Raw genomic sequence first — 22,053 nt, 5'->3', positions numbered from 1 at the left:
ATAACTATACGTGGTCTCTGCAGTCCCCTTTCTAGGCCAGGCATCATTAAAAAACCTGAATTTCATGTGCACACAATCACATAGCACAGCCCTTCTAACCTTTTTACTTTTATGTTTCTAATAATCCCTCATTGCCTGCTTTCAAACACTTACACATCCATCCAACAATCACTTCAAAATATCTACATGTAACCTTATCAAAATATCAAACATCCACACACCAACTACCACTTAACAATGTTAAATATTTCCATTTACATTTCCCTTACTTATACCAATAAATTGTACAAAGTTCTGCTCGAAATGCACATATGCATTGAGCAGTGAGAGAAGTGCATTAATAGAAGGGGGAGTAGAGAAGCGCAAGTGCTGATGGAAGACTAGGAAGGAAGTGTCAAGGAGTACCAAAGTCGGAGTCCTCTGCCTAAGTCATCAGGCAGAGCAGTCCCAAGAGTGTGGTGCACTGCCGCCAGGCAGTGGGTCCGCAAACACAGTGCTGAAAAAAGGGTGGGGTTCTAATGTCGACTAGGGACAGGGCCTGCATCCTGGCAGGTTTAACAGGGACCAGGCCACCAGTTTCAATGGCAGTAGCATGAGATCATACGAAAGGGAGAGAGTGAAAGAGGAAGAGAAATGCAAGGTTTAGAGAATTTTCTAGAACTTAAGTTCATCTGTAGTCTAAGAGGGGCAGGGTGCCTGTTCCAAATAGAGGCACCAGCGAACAGAGAGACCTTCCCCCCTTCTCTCTTTATCAACAAGTGTTTAACAAGCAAAGAATTCAAGTGGAGTATTTATGGAGACAAAGTTGTAAATTGCGTGTTCTCAGGCCACAAAAAGCCTTCTGGATAATTCTCACAGTCTTCATTTTAATCCTTGTGGCCACCAGTAGCTAGTGTAGAGATAGTAGAGCTCACTGATATGATTCCTGGGCTATTCTGGATTAGCTGAAAGCGGTGTAGGGAACAAAGGGGGAGGTTAAGAAAGACGCTGTTGCAGTATTTCAATTTAGAACCCTGGGAAAAACTCCAAGAAGAGAATGAAGTGGTGGAGGAGAAACGGCTCAGTTGCAGGTGCAAAGGGTGGTTAATGACAGAAGTGGTCAGCCAGTCAGGTGCCGGGTCTGTAATGCCAAAAGTATCATGGAGCCGTTTAATAACGATAGAATGGATGACCTTGTCAAAGGCGAAGCAAAGATCAATGATCACTATCCTTAATTGTACTACAATCATAAATACCATGTACACTTCAATGATATCATTCCACCATAATACAAATACAATATACTCCCGCTATACTATCTATACTAACTGTACCCATATTACTATACTGTTTGAGGCCAGTGGCCACAACCACAATAGAATTAAACCATATAACAAGTATGGACAATTCAACTTGTAATAACAATACTCACCGACCCCCTAGTCCCAATAGTGTCCACAAGCAGAAACATTCACAGAACACAACCCAGCACCTGCATAACTTTTTTTCACCTTCAAATATAGCTCTATATCAACTTTTTTCTACTCCTTCACCCTTTCCAGGCCCTCTTTCATCCACAAAATAACCCCAAATATATTTTTTCTAGACTCCTTTTCCTCACTATACTCACTGCGGACAAAGGCCATGATCTGCCCATCCAATATTGCCGCCATTTCAAACATTTTGACATACTTCATATTTTCAAACATCCAATGAGCGTGGCCCTCTACAAATTTGGTGACCATTCGTCGAACGGCGCCAAAGTTATAAGCTGCTCAAAAAGTACTCTTTCTATGAGTAGAGCAACTTAACCAATAATATTATTACTGTTCATTATATAAACATCCCTCCCTCACCCGCTCATGACTTTATTTAAATTCCAAATTCTCACATTTATGTTTCTCATTCTGATACCCCATTACTTTGATAAATAAAAATATTTGTTATACTATAAATAGCTTCTATATTAATCTGTGATACATTGCTTGTTTTTAAACCCCAATAAATAGTCTGTGGACTACACGACTATTTAAGGGTCCTTTTATGAAATAGAGTGTCCGCACACATCGTGCCATGTCTGCACATGTCCGGTCTCACATAACACACTTTTAATAATTGCATGGAGAGCGCACCCATTCCCGGACTTTCATGTGCATGCACTCGGCGTCTCCCACTCAACACAGTCCATGAACACCTGCTGCCACACACATCTCCAGATGTCATCATGTAAGCTTGCCCCTGCTACATGATGGAGTGTCCGCAGTGTCCATCACCACAGACAGTTTGAAACTGCTTTTTCAGCCAATCTACAATATTTCAAATTCAAAGTGTACCCCTCCACACCTCCTAGATCAAATTTTAATTGATCTGTCAACTTTTTTCAACTTTCAAGGCCTACATTCGCCTTGATAGTCCATGGATGGTTCCTCTATAGGGACCCACGCATTACTTTTAGTCACTCATAATCTGGCACACCAGAATCTTCCAAGGGAGCTAATTCCAACAGATTTCCTGAGGTTTGAAAATGGCATATCTCATGGCCATCCCTCGTTCCCAGGTGCCACCACCACCACCACCACCACAAACACCTAGTGAAAGGCCTGGACATGGCAACATGAAAATTGATGTGGATGAAGATTACGAGGAACAGGAAGAGTATGTAGAGGAAGTGCCTATCTCCAGCACCCAGAGAGAGTCATAGATGTGGCTATTTTTTAACACCATTGGTGGAGTACCAAAGCAGTACTCCTTTTGCACCACCTCCATGTGCCACCACACCAAATCCGACCACTCACATGCTCTGAGAATGTCTGTTCCTTTGTCATGTAGCCACAGTTAACTCCTTCTTCCCCAGCCACTTCTGCCACAACACCTGTGGAGCAGAGGATCCCACCAGCTCCTTTGCAGGCCATACAGGAGGTTGTCGATCCTTACCTTTTAAGGGTCACAGTTCACTGTATATACTGCGACACACCACTCTTCAGGGGGAGCAGGCTCAAAGTGCTTTCAAAGCCGCAGTCAAGAAACACGAGAAGCACTGCCCCTACCTTACATTTAAGGCCCTCCCAATATCTTCCCTGTCCACCTGCCCCTCCGTATCTGTGGTTGCTACCCCTTCCCTCCCTAACCTTCCTTGATATGATATGATACGAAATGTATTACGTGCCTGTACACAAGTGTTTCTAGACGTGACAAGACAAGGGAGGGAAGACATAGGGAGGACAAGACAAACAATCTTACTAGACATTGGGTCATTCTGATCGTGCAAGTGCGAGAATGAGAAGTGCAAGGGGAATGGGAGGCGGGAAGTGCAAGGGAGGGGGGAGGGGAGAACAGGGGAGCAATGCTCTGAGTAAGTGCAGCCAGGGAAGCATGACTCTGGGTAGTGCAAGGTGACAGGAGCTGTAGGGTTACAGTTACAGCCCCAAAGTGGGACTGATCAATAATGAGCCTGGTACACAGTGAGACAATGAGGGTGGGCAAAAAACCAGTTGGAACAGCAGACAGGTCGGTCAAGTAGGTCAGCAGGAGGGAAGAGAAGGGAGAAGAGGAGAAGAGGAAAGGTTTGAGCTGCTTCTGGAACTTCAGATGGTCAGGCTCAAGTTTGATAGGGGCAGGGAGGGCATTCCAGAGGGAGGTACCTGTAGAGGAGAGTGTTCTACCCTCCTCTATCTGCCTGGAGAAGCATCTGACCCTTAGAGAGTTGGAGGTAGCTGAGTGAACAGCTTGAAAAGGAAGGTATTTTGGAAGAGAGCGTTGGATGTAGTGTGGGCCCAAGCCTCAGAAAGCCTTGTGAACAATGCAAAGGGTCTTGAACTTGATCCTTGCAGCCACCAGGAACCAGTGGAGAGATTTCAGGGCTGGAGAGATACGGTCCCTGGGCTTGAGGCCACAAATAAGTCTCACAGTCCTGTTCTGCATTAGTTGAAGAGGGCAGATTGAGAAAGAGGCTGCTGCAGTAGTCCAGCCTAGCGTGTAACGCTCACCTGACTCCCACAGAGGCGCTGGTGTGGTCTGGGTTGCTGTGGCCTCTTCGAGCGTGATGCTCAGAACTCGGAACACCGACTGAACAGGAACCTCAAATCTTGCTTGTCTGGCCCGTAGGAATATCCTTCTGCAGATGAGAAAGGGGATTAACAGTCTGCAGAATAGTGTGCTTGCTCCCCCCTTCCCCCCTTCGTTCTTCTCTAACTTCCTCCAAAATCCCCGGTTGAAGCTCACCTTATGGTTTGAAAGGATGAACTCTCCATCCTGCTTCTGGTGCAGGGGCGCGTGTTTGTCCAGTTACTTCACTGTTTTTCAGAATGGCGCTGGCAAAATCCACTTGACTTTTCCGAGCGGAACACCGTAAGTATGAAGATTACAAAAGTTCAAGTGTTGAGCCTCCTTTTCTGTTGCCTTCCTAACCTGTGATCTGTCCTTTATTTCAGGTGCAGAATGAAGGCGATGCGTTGAGGGATTGACTTGCCGATGGTAAACTCAGGTGAGTTAGCGATGGGGGCGATCCCTCTTAATGTCTTTATATTCCTCCAGTAATGTCTTTTGTCCTTTCCCCATAGGGGCCGGGGTGCGGCACCTGCCAACGAAGCGGCGCCGACCCGAAATGAGGAATGATCCACCAACAGAAGACCGGTAAGTGTTATGGCGGAAAATTAGGCTTTTCTGATATGTTCCTTCTGCTCACCTTTTGTCTCTTCTTCTCTCCCCTAGGCGCAGAGATGTGGCGACCGGTGCAGACAGTCACGGTGGAGCCAGAAGAACTCCCGAGGACAGGTGAGTGAAGCGCGGCGCTGCAGCGAGCAACGCGGTGCTTTTAAATGAAAGTCTTTTCTCAGGAACGCTGGCGTGAAGGTTCCGGATGCAGGTAAGAAGTTTGATCAAATTCTTGGTTTTCACCTTTCTCTTCTCTTCTTTCCTTGCAGGTTTTCCAAGATCGAGGCGGGCGACCTGGGACCAGATGCAGGAGCAGACACGGTGAGCGTTCAGCTGCTTGAATGCAGAACAACGCGAAGCGTGAGCTACTGTCTGGGCGTGGCTTAAATAGTCCCCAAAGTAGTTCCAGGTAAGTATCCTTCCCTGGCCATGCCCGAGTGGCAAAATAGTCCCAATGAAAAAATAGTCCTTTTCAGGTCCCAGGGAGGCCTGAATCTTTCAGCATGGTCTGCATCAGGTAAGTGCACAAAACACCTTCCTTTATGAGCCTGGCGCCAATGGCACCAGGACTGATGTCCAACATGAGCCTGGCACCAAAGGCGCCAGGACAGAGTCCAAAGAGCCCCTATAAGTGGCTGCTTGGCTTTTACCCGGGGGCATGATGCCTGCTCCCGGGGTTGCTGGGCCTGGCCTGGTGCTCTGGGGGTAGGCATCATGACATAGCGAGAGCTAAGGCTCTGGAGACAATTAGCTTCTGGGGGAAAGTGAGAAAGGGCAGAGTCCCTTTGATGAGCTGCAGCTGTTAGTGGGACTTCTTGCTGATGTCCGAGAGGTGAAAAGAGAAAGAGAGAGTGGAGTCAAAGAAGACACCAAGGCTTTTTTCCTCACAGGAAGGCGAAGGAAGAGTGCCCAAGGTGCAGTGCAGGAGTGCAGGAGGAGTGCAGGAGGGAAAGTATTAGTAGGGGTCTCAGTGAGAAGGATCTCCGTCTTAACGGCATTAAGTCAGAGAATGTTGGACGTGCACCAATCCTGAATCACGGATAGACAGTCAGGAATGAGCAAGAGAGGAGTGGAGGCTGAGGGGAGCCTCAAGGAATGCTTAGTGTCATCTGCATAACAGTGAAAGTTAGAGGAGAAGGTAGAGATCAGGTGGGGCAAAGGGGCCAAGTAGAGGTTGATAAACCACGGTGGTAGGATAGAGCCCTGGGGGGCACCACAGGTAGATAGAGAGGTGGTGGAGAGAAAGGGACCAAGTTAGATCTGGGAGGGGCGGTCCAAGAGGAAGGAGGTCAACCACTCCATGGCCTGATCTATGAAGCCCAGGTTCTCATGGAGTTGATTGATCAGGATGGCGTGGTTGAAAGTGTAGAAAGCAGAGGAAGGATCAAGGAGAATCAAGACAGAAGGAATGCTTGAAACAAGGTTAAAGAGCAGATCTTCACGGGTGTTCAGGAGAGCAGTTTCTGTGCCTCTGCCAGCTGTCAAGCCAGACTGATGGTCATGTAGACAACCAACAGTGAGTAAGCTCGGATATGCTCAGCTTTTCCAAGAGTTTGCCTAGTAAAGAGGTGATGGATGACACTTTCATAGATCAGACTTATCTAGAAACCTTGTCAGGTGTTGTCAGAGAGAAAGAGGAGAAAGGAGGAGGAGAGGGAGAGATGGCCAAAGTGGGGTTACATTGAGGAAGAGGGAGAGGAAGAGGAGATAGTGGACAGGACGCCCTGAGTTTAAGTGGAGAAGTGAGAGGCCAGAGCTATACAGAGGGCCTGGGAGGGAACAGGAGAGGTAGACACTGCAGCAGGATTGGCCAGTTCCTTGCAGATATCAAAAAGTTTGGCCATGTTGTTGGAGGCTGCAGAAACACATGCTTGAATGTGTGCCCTCTTCTTGGACAGGACAGAGAGTCTGCATTGCCTTTGGAGCAGGTGGCAGGCCAGTTTGTCAGAGGAAGCACTCAAAGCCCTTCACTTCCTCTCAGCCACCCTAAATTTAAATTTCAGGATGGCAGGGTCGAACTCATACCACAAGTTGCACTTGGAGGGAGGCTTCACCTGGATTTTCATGAAGTGGGCAAGAATGTCCAGGGTGTTGGAAATAGAAAGGTGAAGATTAGAAATGGTTGTCTCAGGGTGTGAGTCAGCCACAGGGGTAGGAGGAGTAGAGAAAGTAGAGGCAAAGGAATCCACTGACACACGCATCATGGGCCGAATGACCAAGAAGGTAGGTTGCAGTGCTGGGCGGCCTTTGCCTGAGCTGATGGATAGAGAGTTTCAGATGAGAGGAGAGTAGAAAGTAGTTAGCCCAAGCGAGAGGAGTGGTAAGAGGGTTAGAGAGAGGGATGTCTGAGGTGATGAGAACATCCAGAGTGTGTCCGGTAGAGTGTGCTCGGCCTTCCCTCCTCCACTTTTCCTCCTCACCTCTCTCACCATTAAAAAAAAAAAAACATAAAAGCCAGTATGACAAAAAAAGGTTTCTTTTGGAGGCACCTTTCAAAGTTAAGAAATATAACAAAAAAACAACCAGAGGACCTTTTTCAGCCTGTAAGCTCCACAGACACAATTAGAGCGCAGGGACACTTGAAACATTTCTGGTGTGGGGCAGGGGAAGTAAAATCAATTAACTTATTTTTGATAGAAAAATGGTGCCTCTCAAACTAACCTTTTTTTTACTTCCTGTCTTTTAAATATTTTGGGGATTATTTGGTTTTATATACTTAAGGAACAAATGTTCTACTGAACTTCATTATATTTTCTAACTTTCACAAAAAGTGCTTGTAATTGTTTTTGTTTTTCCTTTCTGTTTACTATAAGTACTAAAAAATACTTCAGTCGATATTGTACATGTTTATAGAAACTGTTTCAATGCATTTTGAACATTTTCAAGAAAAATGTGATTGCCAATATCAGCCAAATGCATTTTATCTCTTCAGAAAATGTTGACAATATATTTTCGCTCTTAAAATGTAATTCCAACATCCTGTAAAAAAGTGATTGGTTTACATTGCGCCTTGCTTTCTCAATTTGTGGACAAAATAAATTTGAACATTTCCACATTCAGCTATCCGAGAGAAAACAATCTTCAAATGTGGAAACAGTTCCATCAACTATCAAAATGTATCATTCATTGCAAACTAATGAAATTCCAATGACATGCCCAAACTATTGCCAACACAGTGAACTACATTGACATCTGGATGCTTCAAAGTAACCATACTCTCACAAAATGGGAGCCATTGCACCGCCAACTTTATTCCTCTACCCCCAATCCAGGAAATTTCAAATACTTGAAATCCAAGATTCCCAGGTAATCAACACTTCTCACGGTACACCTTCTTCCAATGGGCCCAAGAATCGCCCACCAACCAGACACTATGAGTCCTTAAAGCCATAACCATCGTCACCGCACACAACAAAGATTACTCTTGCTGCCCAGTCTTCCTGTACACCACACCCACAAAACCGGTAATTCCCTTTCCATGCTTAGCATCCTTAAAATACCCGAATTGAACATATAGTGTCTGCGGACTACCGTCTTGTCTGCGGACGGCATGATGAATTAAAGGAGGTGGGGAGGTTTAAACTCAATTCAAAGCATTTACTTTACAATGGTGGTGCTTAAGAGTCTTTTCTTTTTTTACTTCTTTTTTTGGGTTTTCAATTTTGCTTTTTGTTTTTCTCATTTGTATGTCCTACACCCAATATGAAATGCTTTAGAATACACTCCACATCTTTCATTTTAAGTTGTTCAGATGAACTTTTTCAATGCATTTGTAACTTTCCAAAGAAAAATCTGATTGCCAACATCAATTAAATCCACTCCATCGCTCTGAAAAGTATTTACACCATCCAACATGACATTTTCATTCTCACAAGATACCATCCATAAACCATATAAAAAGGAACATACACTTTTACTGACAAGGTGCCTAGCTTCTTCAATTTGTGGAGACAAATGTGGAAATTTCCATATTTGCCTTGGACTGATTTGAGTAAAAATAATCTTCCCATCTGGAAACAATTCACTTAGGCGTCACAACATATTCTTTACAGGAAGCTGCAAAGATACTGGACTTATATAGCACAAACCATTGCCTCCACAATGCACAACAATAATATCTCGACATTTAAAGTCATCCATACTCTTACAAAATGGCAATAAAGTTGCCCAGTTTAACCCACAAACTGCATATGATATGATATGGGTTTTATAACGTGCCTATACACAAGTGTTTCAAGGCACGACGAGGCAAGGGAAGGGGGAGCAGACATAAGACAGAGACAACGATCTTACTAGGCCAGTTGACATTGAGATTCTGCAAGTGCAGGAGAAGGGGAAAGGGCAAAAGTGTGAGGAGAAGAGGGTAGGGGCAGTGCAGTACAAGGGATCAACAGTAAAAAAATAAATAGAATAAATAAAATCAATAAGTAAATAGTGCTCCACTTCTTCCAATCTAATAGTAACAAAGATGCCACAAGATTCAGTGTAACCAGTCAATGAATGCATCCAAGAATATTCCATCATCCACACACGCTGCTTCTTCATAGCCATAGCTATAGACATCTTCACTGCCCCCAACAAAGAAAACAACTGCTACCCTTTCTTTCTGTACAGCACAACCACAGAACCTGATTGGCTGATCCCCCGATGTCCGCAAACATTACGGCTGTCCGTGGTCACCACAGTCTCCTTTCCATGCCTGGCACACTTAAAGGACCTGGATGGCATGTGCAGTGTTCGCAATCCCTCTGTGTCCGGCACATCATGGCTTTCTGCGGTTACCACAGTCCCCTTTCCATGCCTGGCACTCTTAAAGGATCTGGATGGCACTTGGACCCTGTGGCACAGGTCAGCCCTTCTACGTACACTAGCCCGAACCACCACAATAGAATTAAACCTGCACTACTTTTTTCACCTACAAAAACGGCTCCTTATTAACTTTTTTCCACTCCCCCACCCTTCCCAGGACGTCCTTTGGTCACAAAATAACCCCAAATGTGTCCCTCATTTTTCAAATTGCATCAAACTTCACATTTTCATTCCATTGGGGCCATATACTTTTTTCCACAGTTGGTGAGGATTCGTCCAATAGGGGAAAAGTTATAAACTGCCATAAAAGTGTGCTTTATATGAGTTGAGCAACTTATCCATAACTACAGGGCTGCTACTGCAGGCACTGTAATTCAATTATATTTTATTTGGACTACATGAATAAATAGTCTGACCACATGGTAAAGTACTCCCCTCATATGCTACATGATGTCATGATATGCCTTTTCCCAAACCACTTGCAGACATGCACTCTAATACATGCAAGCTTACTATGAAGCCAAACCAGTGGCAGATATATGTAATACAAATTAATTTAACATAATACACACAAGCAGTCACTCACACAAAATCTGTCAGACCAACTTATGCATCATACAGTTCAGGTACAAGATCTGTGAATTTCTGATTTTCCTGACCTTGTTTACCCAACTTTTCCATGATGAGGTCCTGTCTGAAGACTCATCATGGACTCCAATACCGTAAAGATAACGTGCACTGAGACACTCAGTTATGGGACCTGCAATTGCATAACTTGATCCAAGATCGAGTCACATTGACACCAGGATTGGTGCTCTGCAAATCATGCGTTACATCAATGGTAACCAAATGCTGGTGCGTAACATTTTCATCTGCCAGAGATGTATTCACCAGGACTGCATGTTTTACATCTATTACTGATTCTAGGCCCCATTTAATCAGAAAAGACTGTACTGCAATGCAGCACATGCATCAGTTAACTGTGACTCTGTCACCACATTGATGCCTGTCACCAATGGAACTGAAACCCACAGGAACATTGAACTGTTACAACAGAGTCTCCATCCCTTCATTGACCATCCCTACATGGACATGTTCAATTCAAAATCAAAGTCTTGACACCATCAACATCAGCCACATCGATCCAATGGGGAGGAGGCTAACCTCATAGATATTGCTAACAGAATCACCCAAAGGACTTTATGAGCTATTTAATGTGTCATGTTGTGAGGAATTGCCATCTGGCAAGGGTGTAGACGCTTTAGTTGATTTGTATTAATGAATAAAATTAAGAGGGTAATTTCACCTCAGAAGGGGTGAACTGCAAAACGGGTCCATCTTTCATAGGATCCATGCCAAAAGAATACTGTCCACCTGTGCCATGCTGAATCAGTAGCCTCATTTGAAGCACCTGCTCTTCATTCACTCAGAGCAGGTCAGAAGTGCACTCTTGACAGCTACAGTGACAGTCAAATCACTGAAGGGAAGGGGCTGCACCTCTGCTCCAACAATAACTTAACTATGAGAATGCTGTGCTGGTGGCAAGCTAAATTGGATACCTTGGTTTGAGGAATGGTGGCTAGCTTCTCTCATATTTATGCAAGCCACATCAATTTGATATCACACATTTGTCAGGCCTATGAGCCCAGCTCTGCTGTGGATGGGTTATGTGTATTCCTCACAGCCAAGAAAAGCGATTGGATCTTTAAAGGAGGCTTCCTTTTGTCAAAACAACTGTACACCTTTGCCTTTAAAATAGGGGGTCTCCCACTCTATCTTTGAAACATCTCTGGACTTCATCCCTTGAAGAAGATTTAATTTGCACACTGTTGGAAGATCAGTCCTTTCCAAAGTACTCCAGTTGTGATGTGAAGACAGGTAGTCCAAGTCAGAGACATGCTCTTTCCCCTATGAATCCCTAGGGCACATTGGGGATGACCTACTGATGGAGCAAGACCTGCTTCTTTGCCAGCCACACTGTACCCAGGGCGTTACAATGCTGAAGAACCCCTGCAAGTGTGTGCCAGCCTCCCCTTAGTTTGGGAGCCTGAGAACAAGGACCCCTCTTGTCCTGAAATCCTGGAGTAATACTCATAGCTCCTGAGAGAAAACACATCCAGGATGCTTGTTCTTTTTTTGTTGAAACACTCTGAGATGTTATTTCAGCTTACTTCATACAATTTTGAAGAACAGGATCCTCAGGGGCTGCCTTCATCACTTGCCAAACCTCGGACAACAGTACTACACGTTCAAACCAGTTTGCCACCGAACTACACCATATAAAGCTTGGTGTGCCCTGGACTTGAATAAAGAAGCATTGCTGCACCTACACCGCTGAAACCTCTGTTCAAACCACCAGCCTCTTCAGTGCTGATTGAGTCAACAGTCAAACTGACGCTGGTATGCTTCTCGAACTGCGTCCTTCGAACACCACATCAAACTGACTCACCTTGCACATGCTCACATCAGCCCATCCACAGTCGAACCTAGACTGTTGAACCAAACCTGGCAATATCCATGATTGGCTTCACCTGATCACCACTTAGAATGACAACCTTCGGTTTGACCCCAACTAGACATACACTTGCTATCTGGAAAAGAGAGACTGCCATATTCAATCCTGAACTGAACTGCCAGCACAGCACCAAGAAGCTTGGTTCAGTGTTGTCGAACTGCCAAGACACTGCAAATGTATTATTTCCTGATAAAAGACCCTGGTCCATTTTGGGACGAAGAGGTTGGCTTGGCCACTTTAATCCCTTTTGCTACAAGAACATATCCTTTTTGAAGACTATAGTGTTTTTTATTGCCTATTCTCCCTCGGTCATGTTACCCAGAGTGCTGAATCTTGCTATCTTGCATATTTTGTGTTTTTTCTTAAGCTCTGGGTTTTAGTAGTGTTTTCTGTTCAGTTGTTATTGCATATGCTGTGTTTAATTATAGCATATATATTTTTTATAATACCTTGATTGCACATTCCTTTATTTTGGACTGTTATACCTTGCAGTTTGGGCTGCTACTTTTTCACATTCACATCCCTTTTGAGAGCATAGCTGTCCCTCGGCCCACATTACCAAAAAAGCCGAAGGAGATATATCCCTTAACTGTGCCTGTTTTACCTGTATTATTGGGCTCACTCTTGTTTTAGGACTGAGTATGTACTATAGCCTCTATCCATCCTTGTTTTCCTGCAGGGTAGAAATCAATTTGTCATACTATTGACAGAAGCAGATTAGAGACAGACTTTCCATACAGCTTAGTTAGCCAACATGGATATGTGCAGTTAACATTAGTTTCACTGCCAAGACATTTTTCATTGCTACTATAGAATTCAACATGAGTTCTGCATCCACCTCGTCAGCTTGTGAGTTGCGTGAGCTGTGTCAGTCAGGGGACACCCCTACAGCAGTAAGGCTAAAAAGGCAGAACTGTTGAAATGCCTCCAAGTTTTTGAGAAAGCTAAGGGGATAGAGGTGGGGGCGGTGGCAGTACTGAGTCCCCAGATCAAGTACCCATTTATCTGGTGGGTATTCATGTGGATGGGGAGCGTGACAGTGATAGCGTTTCCCACCCTCTGCCCAGAGAGCAGATAGTGTAGTTTCTCAGAGGTCTCTGAGGTATCTGAGGTACCAACCCTCCCAGGCATCAGTCAGGTCCCATGCATCTGTGAGGTCAATTGCTTCTGTTAGGTCCCGGGGAGCTGCCCTGAAACAGACCTAGAGGAGAGGAAGTGCCTACTGGAGCAAAAGAAGGTTCCCTTACAGAAAGACAAGTGGACGGATGAGAGACAGAAACAGCGGGCTGCTGGTACTCTAGATGAGCAAAAGCAGTGTGATTGTGTGTTACTGTAATGCTTACCTGATGTCTTGCGGGGACGTCCAGAAGACTCGAGGAATGCTCCAATCCTCCTGAAGTAGGATAGTATGTGGCGCGCTTGAGGTGCACTGTAGTGTTCCCAGTGGAAGGGGGTGGATATTTTGTGGGGTTGGAGATGTTTCATCAGGGTGATATGCTATCTGTAGATATTCACAACCTCCCTTGAAACGAGAATATGGAAGGGGTTATTTTGGCTATTAGTGTCTCCACCCTACCTTGACACTACCTCGTGGATCTGGACACACCTTTATAGGTGCAATAAAGATGTGTAGAATGAGTCTTCTGGTAAACTGCTCCTTTGTATCATCGCAGACTATTTTTGATGTCTTGCTGCTTTAGCTGTAAAATGCTTCTTTGTATCAATAGCAGTGTATGCTTCCTTGTGCAATTTACAGTCTGAGTGATGCCTGTTGTTCTTTCTTACAGGTATTTCAAGCCGCCTTGTGAAGCCGACTGGTTTGAATGTAGGAAGACGGGCGGTCTTTCACCGGAGTAAGTACTGTGGATTGGTAGCGGCAACACAGAATTGGTTATATGCCTGGAAGCTGAAATGGTCCTATGTGTGCTGTATGAAACGTGTTGCTTACTTTCATTTTCTTCCAGATGCGGTAAAAGAGTGCTGGAGCATTGGGGGCAATTGGCAGTTCTTAGACCTAGTAAGTGAGAGCATGAAGGTCTTGGCGTGACCGTTGTTCAACTGTGGCTGGTGGCACACTGGTAAGTATGCATGCAAAATTTCTCAGTAGAGCGCAGGGTATTCCTCTCATCAACAGAGGTTAGGAGCTGCATAGAACTCGAGGTGTGGCACTAGGTGGTCAAGTATCAGGATGCAGAGAGACTTATCAGAGAGATTATCAGGTGAGTGTTGTTCTCTTGCCGGTTTTTTCATAATGCAAATCACAGGTGTGGTTTCAGGGTGGAGTTTAAATAGTTCTGGTCCCATGCCTCATAGCATACAATGATGTGTGAGCTTTCACAGAGTGTCCTGAGTGGCGGCAATCTTGGGAGAACTGTTGTGTCTACACAGTGGCGGCCATCTTAAAAGGGTTCTTTTTGTTGGAAAAGCAAGGTGTGAATGTCTTTTCTGCACCCGGTGGTCCAGCCACTTACTACTTGTAGTGCCATACTGTTCTTTGTACCTATGATCATGACAGCTATTGAGCAAAATTGAACTAGAAGAGAACCAGAGGGAGGAGAGGAGAACTTCAAGTGGGGATGGGAGTGCCTTTAGAGGTGGTGCACACCCAAGGGAAACCTAGGCACCACATCTCCAAGGATGTGGTTCCTCCATATAAGGTGGTCAAAGACATCTTGTATTGGTTTTAGGCACTTGTACTAGCCTTACACCTTCAGGATGGGGAAGAAAAGTTGTAGGGTAAATAAAAATAATAATAATAATTTGGCATTTATATAGCGCTACGAACCCTCAGGTATCTGAGCACTGCGTATTATTACCCACGATGTGTGGTGTTCATACAGCCGCTATGAGCAGTCTACCCACGGCTGGAACTGACATGATTATTCAGTTGGCACCAGAGAGAGGCCCATTTATAAGAAAATGAAATCCGCCATCCTCTGGAAGTTCTGCAGCTTTGGAGAGCTCATAAAGAAAGAAGGTTGACATTTTGAGGTGTTTTGTATAAGTCTTGGCAATATCTGAGTGGATGGGTTACAAGTAACAATGTTGACACATTTAAGGGCATGCTTAATTTGATGGCATCCATTCATTAATTTATATTGTCATTTCTATTGCTCTTTTCTCATCCCAACATGCTGTTGGTTTTGAACACCCTTGAAGGGAGCTTAGTCCAAATTTGGGAGAATTGGGAGATGCTATTATGTGTGTGTGTGTGCATTTCAGCCATTAACATTATGTGAGGGTGGCCAAGTGACTGCTATTCACCCATGTCTGAATGGCATGCTGAAGAATGTAGTAGAGGTAGACTATGCACTAAACAGGGGAGGATTGTGTTTAAGGACACAGATAATTATGTGCAAAGCTACAGCTCCAATGTTTGTCGTTAAAGGTAGATTCATTCTTATGGGTGAGGTGTTGTGCAATAATGTCTGTGTTTTATGTGAATGCAGGTTGTGAGGAATGAGCCTATGCCTTCCGCTAAGTTACAAAGGTGTGGTGTGAGAGGGAAGAAAGGGGGTTAGCTGTAAATACAAGGGTGAGTCTCAACATTTAAGGCTGGGGAGCATTTGAGGGACTGCCATCTGGCAAGGATGTAAAAGCCCTGGCTTTTTTTTATTTTTATTTACGAATACAGTTGAATACAACTATGCAGGCAATTCCATCTCAGAAAGTATGACCTTCTAACCAGATCCCCTTTCATAATCTTCACATCAAAAGCATAATGTATAAATGTGCTCTGATGAATCCACTCCATTATCTTTGACACAAAACATTTTCTGTGTGATGTCGGAAGGCAAAGCCTACCTGTTCAAAGAACTGGGATGCGACCCTTAAGGCAACATTACTTTTGTCCAATCAACTCCCACTCTTTCTTTGAATCATCTCTGGACTTCAACCTTTTAAGAAGATTTTGTTTGTAACCTGTTGGGTGAACGGTCCTTTCCAAAGTCTTCCGGTTGTGGGGTGAAGACAGGTAGTGCATAGCAGAGGCACGCTTTCTCCCCTAACCATCCGCAGGGCACATTAGTGGTGACTTGCTCCTGAAACAAGACATGCCTGTATGCCAGCAACACTGCTACCCAGGGCCACATCATGGTGAAGGACCCCTACAGCCTGCAGGTGTGTGCCAGCCTCCCCCATGTTTGACAGCCTGAGAAGAAGGGCTACATTTGTCCCTGATACCCTGAAATAGGTCTCACAGCGCCTGAGAGCCAGAATTCCTGCCCTTTTGGGATCAAGCAACTACAAGCCATTATTCTAGTTCATCCAACACTATTGTGAACCAAAGGGAGCCTCTCAAGCTGCCTTTGGCAATCAATGTCCTTTGAACATCAGTACTGCATGTTCGAACCAGGAGCACTTTGTTGCCTCAGCTTGAACAAAGAAGCATTGATGCACCTTCATCACATGAACTGCAGTTCGAACCTTCAGCTTCTTCACCACCAATTTGCTGATCTAACTGAGCCTGGTGTGCTTCCCGAACTAAGTTCTTTGAGCACTGCATAAAATCAACTTGCCTTGCACATCCTGGAATCAGCCTGTTTGCCGTCAAACCTCGACCGTCGAGCTGTACCTGTTTATCGCCACAATATGCATCAGTCTAGCATCGCTTAGAACCACAGAATCCTTCAGTTCGACCCTGAATCAGCATCTGCTGTGAGGTGCATTTGAAGGCCCCAAACAGAAGTCCCTTTCACATGAATAGCAAGATTTTAAACACTGAAAAAACGGCCTGTAATTAAAGAGCCATGTGGAAAGGGACCTACCTGTCGATTACCAATTGAAAAGCAGCAGTTTAATTTACAAATGAAGGAGGAATGAAAGATCCCTGTCACATAGTAAACAGGATTTTTAAACATTGAAAACAAAAAAGGCATGCACATGTGTGTGCAAATAAAAACAGTTTTAAAAAGTAAAAGTAAAATAAAATATCACTGCTCACAGAAAAATGTCAGGAAAACTTTTCAAGAGCACCTTTTGTCTTCATGGAAAATGTCAGCCTAAGGTAGACCCTTTTGCTGCCTGTGGGCAAAACTTCACAAGGAAAACTCCCACTCTCAGCCTCGATGCCACATCTCCCATCTAATGATCAACCGCAATAAAATGTCCTGCTAAAGTTGTTGAAATTCAGTGTTCTCCAGACCTGCTGGCCCTGAAAGCATTGATTTCAAGAAAAAGCCACCCTTGGCTGGAGCACGACTAATATGCGTGAAAATGGGGGCACCGACTTCAAAGAGCAAGCTTACAACACAAAGGAGATTGATAAAGAAAACAACTGTGGGCACAGGCTGACCCAGTGAAAACAAATGGCCGGAAGGCAGGAGTCAGGGCCATTTGTCCCACATGAAGATTCACAATTATTTTAAAAGAACTATAATCATGTAGGCTTTTTTCTCAGCCATCACAAGGCGGATGGATTTCATCTATGTACCTTTTTTATGGAATTTCCAGGCAATATTGGGGATATACAATTCATCAACGTGCAACTCATGGAACTGCAATAGCTATCTAAGATGTGTTTCTGGCTGATCTGAACATATTCCAAATGTGAGAGTTGGTGAGTGGGTGGAAAACGAAATTAGGGATATGCTTAATAACTTACATATTCATAACTGTTGTGCTTTTTATGGAAATGGCAGAAAGATTCCACATGGCCGTGCTACATGATACAGATTTGGTGGCCGGCTTATCTAACAGAAAATATGACTTGGAGGCTGGGTTTGGGAGGAGAGAGAACGGTAACTGTCCAATCCTTGTGGCAGGGATTATTGCAGGGTACTACCCCAAGATTGTAAAATTGATGGTGTGCTGTCATCACTGCTCTACAAAAGGGACTGCACTTGGACAGGGGACACACACAAAAAAAGTAGAGGTGGAAAAAATAGAAACACAGGACACGGAGAAGAGACAGACCATCAGGAAGGCTGCTGAAACTTACCATGTGACAGCTGTAAGGAGGCACCAGAGGAAATTGCTGAGAGTGCATCTGGGTTGCACTGCCTATCTCTAGGGAGGCCTCAAGCTGACTGGGTCATATGCTGGAGAGCGGGAGGCCATATTTGAGAGTGGAGTGGCCAGATCCCTGCCCTATCTTTCCAGAGTGTCCTGACATGCAAATGGCTTTCCTGAACGTTAACAGAGGCTTGCTATGTAAGTAGAACTGAGCACTGGGAAACCAAAAAGTGGGGGAGTCTGTTTGCCTTGAATCCTGTCCCTTTAAAGAGGGTGGGGGGGGCAAAACTGTGTAGATCCTTAGCCTATGTGACCAAAAATATTAATTTCATTAATTCCCCATTTGGCAGAACACAACCGGTGAATTTTGTTAAAATTCGAAATTAACAATGCTCACTTCCCAGTGTGCGGTGAAAACTGTAGCCTATAATTTAATTGGGTAATCCTTGTTGTCCAGCTGGCCCCCACTTCTTTAAGGAAGAGGGGCGTCTTTGTTCTTAAATCAGTAGAACCTTTTAATCCAGCTTCCCCAACACAGGCCTTTCAGTGAGGCGGGTCTGAAATCCCAAAATGTCCCAAAGCATTCCAATGTTTCTGTCTTACTTCCCAACATAGAGCAAAGCAAGGGGGGGGGGTCCGAAAAACAAACCGATAAATCAGCCTGTGTTTATTTTAAACCAAACGTGTCAGCAAAATCATCATTACCAGTCTTGAAACCCTACTGCTGGCCTTTTAAGCCTGCAGCAAAATCAAAATCGCACATTACATAAGTGCCTTTGTTATTGATCAGTCTATTTTGTGAAATGAAATTTGCAGAAAGTGAAGAATTGTGATTGTGTTCTTTTTAACTCACATTTGTGATTTATTTATGCTGAGAGAAGTTGATTGTGTTGTGCCACGGATAAAGTGGTGTTTAACATTTTCATGCTAATTTCTATTACTTTTAATTTAAATGAATACCAATATATTTCCCGTACACCAGCCTGGTTTTTGATAGCTCAGTGGCGAGGCATCCAAGGGGCATGATATGTGTTTGAGATAGGGCCAAAAAAGAATCTTTTGAACAGTTTGTTGAATAACCACTTGAGTGGGGGGGGGAACTCCCTGTGTTGAGGGTGGCATCTTAATAAACCGTTACACTGCTTGCCGTCTGGACTACCATGACTGCCGCATTTGAGCCTGAATCCAAACACCAGCACAAAACCGAGGAGCCTTGTTCACTGTTGTCAAACCACCAAGACACTGCACATTTATTATTCTGTGATAACTGCTCCCCCCTGTCAATTTTGGACCCTAGAGATGGTCACTTTAATCCCTTTTGGAGCAAGAACACATCCTTTTTGAAGAACCTTGTAGTTTATATTGCCGTTTTCCCCCCTGTCGCATTATCAACAGTACTACCTCTTTCTATCTTGTATATTCTCTGTTCTTACTGCAGGGTTGAGATTTTTTAGTGTTTTCTTTTTTGTTATTATTGCCTATATTGTATTTCATTAAAGTATATATAGTTTTACAGAACTTTTATTGGACATTCCTTTATTTTGGACTGTTATACTTTGCTGTTTGGGTTGCTATTGTTTCACATTCACACCCCTCTTGAGAGTATAGCCTTTCCTTAACCCACAGTACTACAAAAGGTTAAGGGGGTATATCTCTTAACTGTGCCAGTTTTAGCTGTTTGATTGGGTTCACTCTTGGTTTGTAGAAGTGCACTTTCGCCTCTACTCCTCATTGTACACTTGCAAGGCAGAAGTCAATTCATCACACATGTACCAACATTTTCATTTACTATTACTGACATATATACTGTATTTGTACGATATTTCTGTGTGTACTTTACTTTAATCAAGGTAATACTGTGCTACCCTGCTTTCTTGTCTACTCTGCTCCCGTTCCAAAAGTTGATGCCGATTGCTCAACTTGTATTCTCTAGCTGGAAGGTTGTGAATCATTTGTCTACCCACCGCGGCAGTCACACTATTCCGATAAATCACAGAGGGGCCCCAATGTATTAGCTTATATCGGTGCTTATCCTATAAAGAGAAAATTATGTGTGCTGATATTGATTGCCCAACCACATGTACCGATTGGTGAGGCTACACTAATTAGGGAAGTCCAAGAAACATCCGAATCAAATATCAACAAACAGCAAAGAGAAGCTTCCAATCTATCAACTGACGATCTTTCTTAAGCCAACAATTGGAAATTGTTGTGCATTGATCGTTATTGTGCAGCCGCAGTTACCACCAGGTGAGCTTCAGGGAAGCTTACAGCCATATGAGGCTTTTCATTGCAAGCATGCACAGCCAGTTTGGGTTTTGGCTCTTGCCACAGGACTAGTCATTCTACAGCTGTCTGTGTGCCTGTGTGTCAGATAGAAAGGAGAGTGTGCACACACACAAACATACACGCACACACACACCAACGTACAATGCTGCAACATACAGTACTAACAATCAAAAACCAGATACTCTTCCCTGAGCAGTATGGTGAATTTTAAAATAGAAAAAATAACTCTAGCAGAGATTCAAACCTCTCTCTAAGGGGGCCCAGAAAAACGATATTTCTTTGTCAAGTTGCCTGCTGATCTCGTATTGTTATAGCAATGCAGGACATGCAATGACGTTTTTGATTGATGTTATGCTATTTGTAAATCCTCTGAACAATCTAAACATTTATTTAGTTTCAGTGGTATACATTATTTGCTTTCACTCAACTCAACTGCTACTCTGTTTTGCTCCTTTATTCTATGTGAACCTTGCTTTCATCTATACTCATTTAACTAGCATGAGCTACACAGCAGCATGTGATGTGTTATTGTTAATTAAAGGGTAGTAGATGCTGTGGACCTCTTTTTCAAAGTGTAAGGTTTGCCCACCCTGACGGCTGATGGTTCATTAAGGGTTACAGAGGTAGGCCCAAACACAACATCACTTCGAGTCGGCTGCCTCCTGGCACGTTGTCGAGTATGGCACCCTACTGTTTTATTCCCCAGTCTTTCTTGACAGAAAAAAACGAACAACTGAAATTGTGGTTGCCCCTCCCAGACAATGTGTAAACAATTAATCTGGCATTGGCTGCAAATCACTCTGAACTCTGCTGAGCAAGTGGATTATTACAAGCACTTCAGCCGACACATTGTCAGTGAAAGTGTTAGTGTGATATACGGTTTAATTGCCATGTGTCGAAATCGTTCAGCGCCATGGAGTTTAAAGTGTTTGACTGGCCATTTGAGTACATTCTTTGAAGGCCCTAACAAGCACAGCCGGTGCTTGATGGGGTCACAAAACAGGACCCATTATGTTTTGGAAAAGCCTTTGATGGGTGTGCGGTAGCTCTGGGACGGTGGCACTTCCCTTCTGCAGCAGGAACATGGGAAGGTTACTTGTTCTTTGACTTAGTGCTGATCACAGCCAGGCATAAACTAAACTCGAAGGAGCAGATTCTCGAAAACAGGCGCATTTGTCAGATACACATGATTGAAGAACAAATGCCAACATGCTCATTACACTAGGCAAAACACATGTGCTTTAATTCAGATGCGTCAAACATGTGTGGACCTACCTGAAAACCCGGACATGACGTCAACATTGCTTTTTGTTCCTGGTGATCACCTTTGAAGGCAACAAAAAGCATCCTGAAATGGCATCTGATGATAACCAGGGCACCAAACAACAAACCTCAGGCATGGTCTTCAATATACATGGGCAAAGGGCCAGTATTGCTGTTAAAGAGCTGTTAAAGAGGCACGGTAGTGATTCCAATTCCAAGCAACATGTCGATGACAGTGGCACAGAGGTAGGATCACCAACTGGAAATCGTTTAGTGACAGTGCAGGGGGCCGCCGCAAGGATTCCCCAGACAGGTGATTATGAGTGCATAGGAAGACTGTGGAAAGCATCCCCTGAGCCAGGTGAGCCTTTGAACTAGCCTATGGTACTGGCTGTGCGCATAGACATATGCTGTGCGAAGGCAATGTGCAGTGAACCGGGCAGCCACAACGTCTACTTATGTGCACCCCAAAGCATGTGAACCAGAATGGCTGTCACAAGTTAGCGCCATTGTGAAACAGAATGGCTGTCAGAAGTTAGCGCCATTTGGTCCGGCAAGTGCGGTTTCCAACTTTCACAGTATCCACATACATG

Source organism: Ambystoma mexicanum, chromosome 2q, assembly GCF_040938575.1.
Source record: "Ambystoma mexicanum isolate Mex_15411 chromosome 2q, UKY_AmexF1_1, whole genome shotgun sequence".
NCBI lineage: Eukaryota > Metazoa > Chordata > Amphibia > Caudata > Ambystomatidae > Ambystoma > Ambystoma mexicanum.
The sequence above is the reverse complement of the archived record's forward strand: the minus strand, read 5'-3'. Positions refer to the sequence as shown.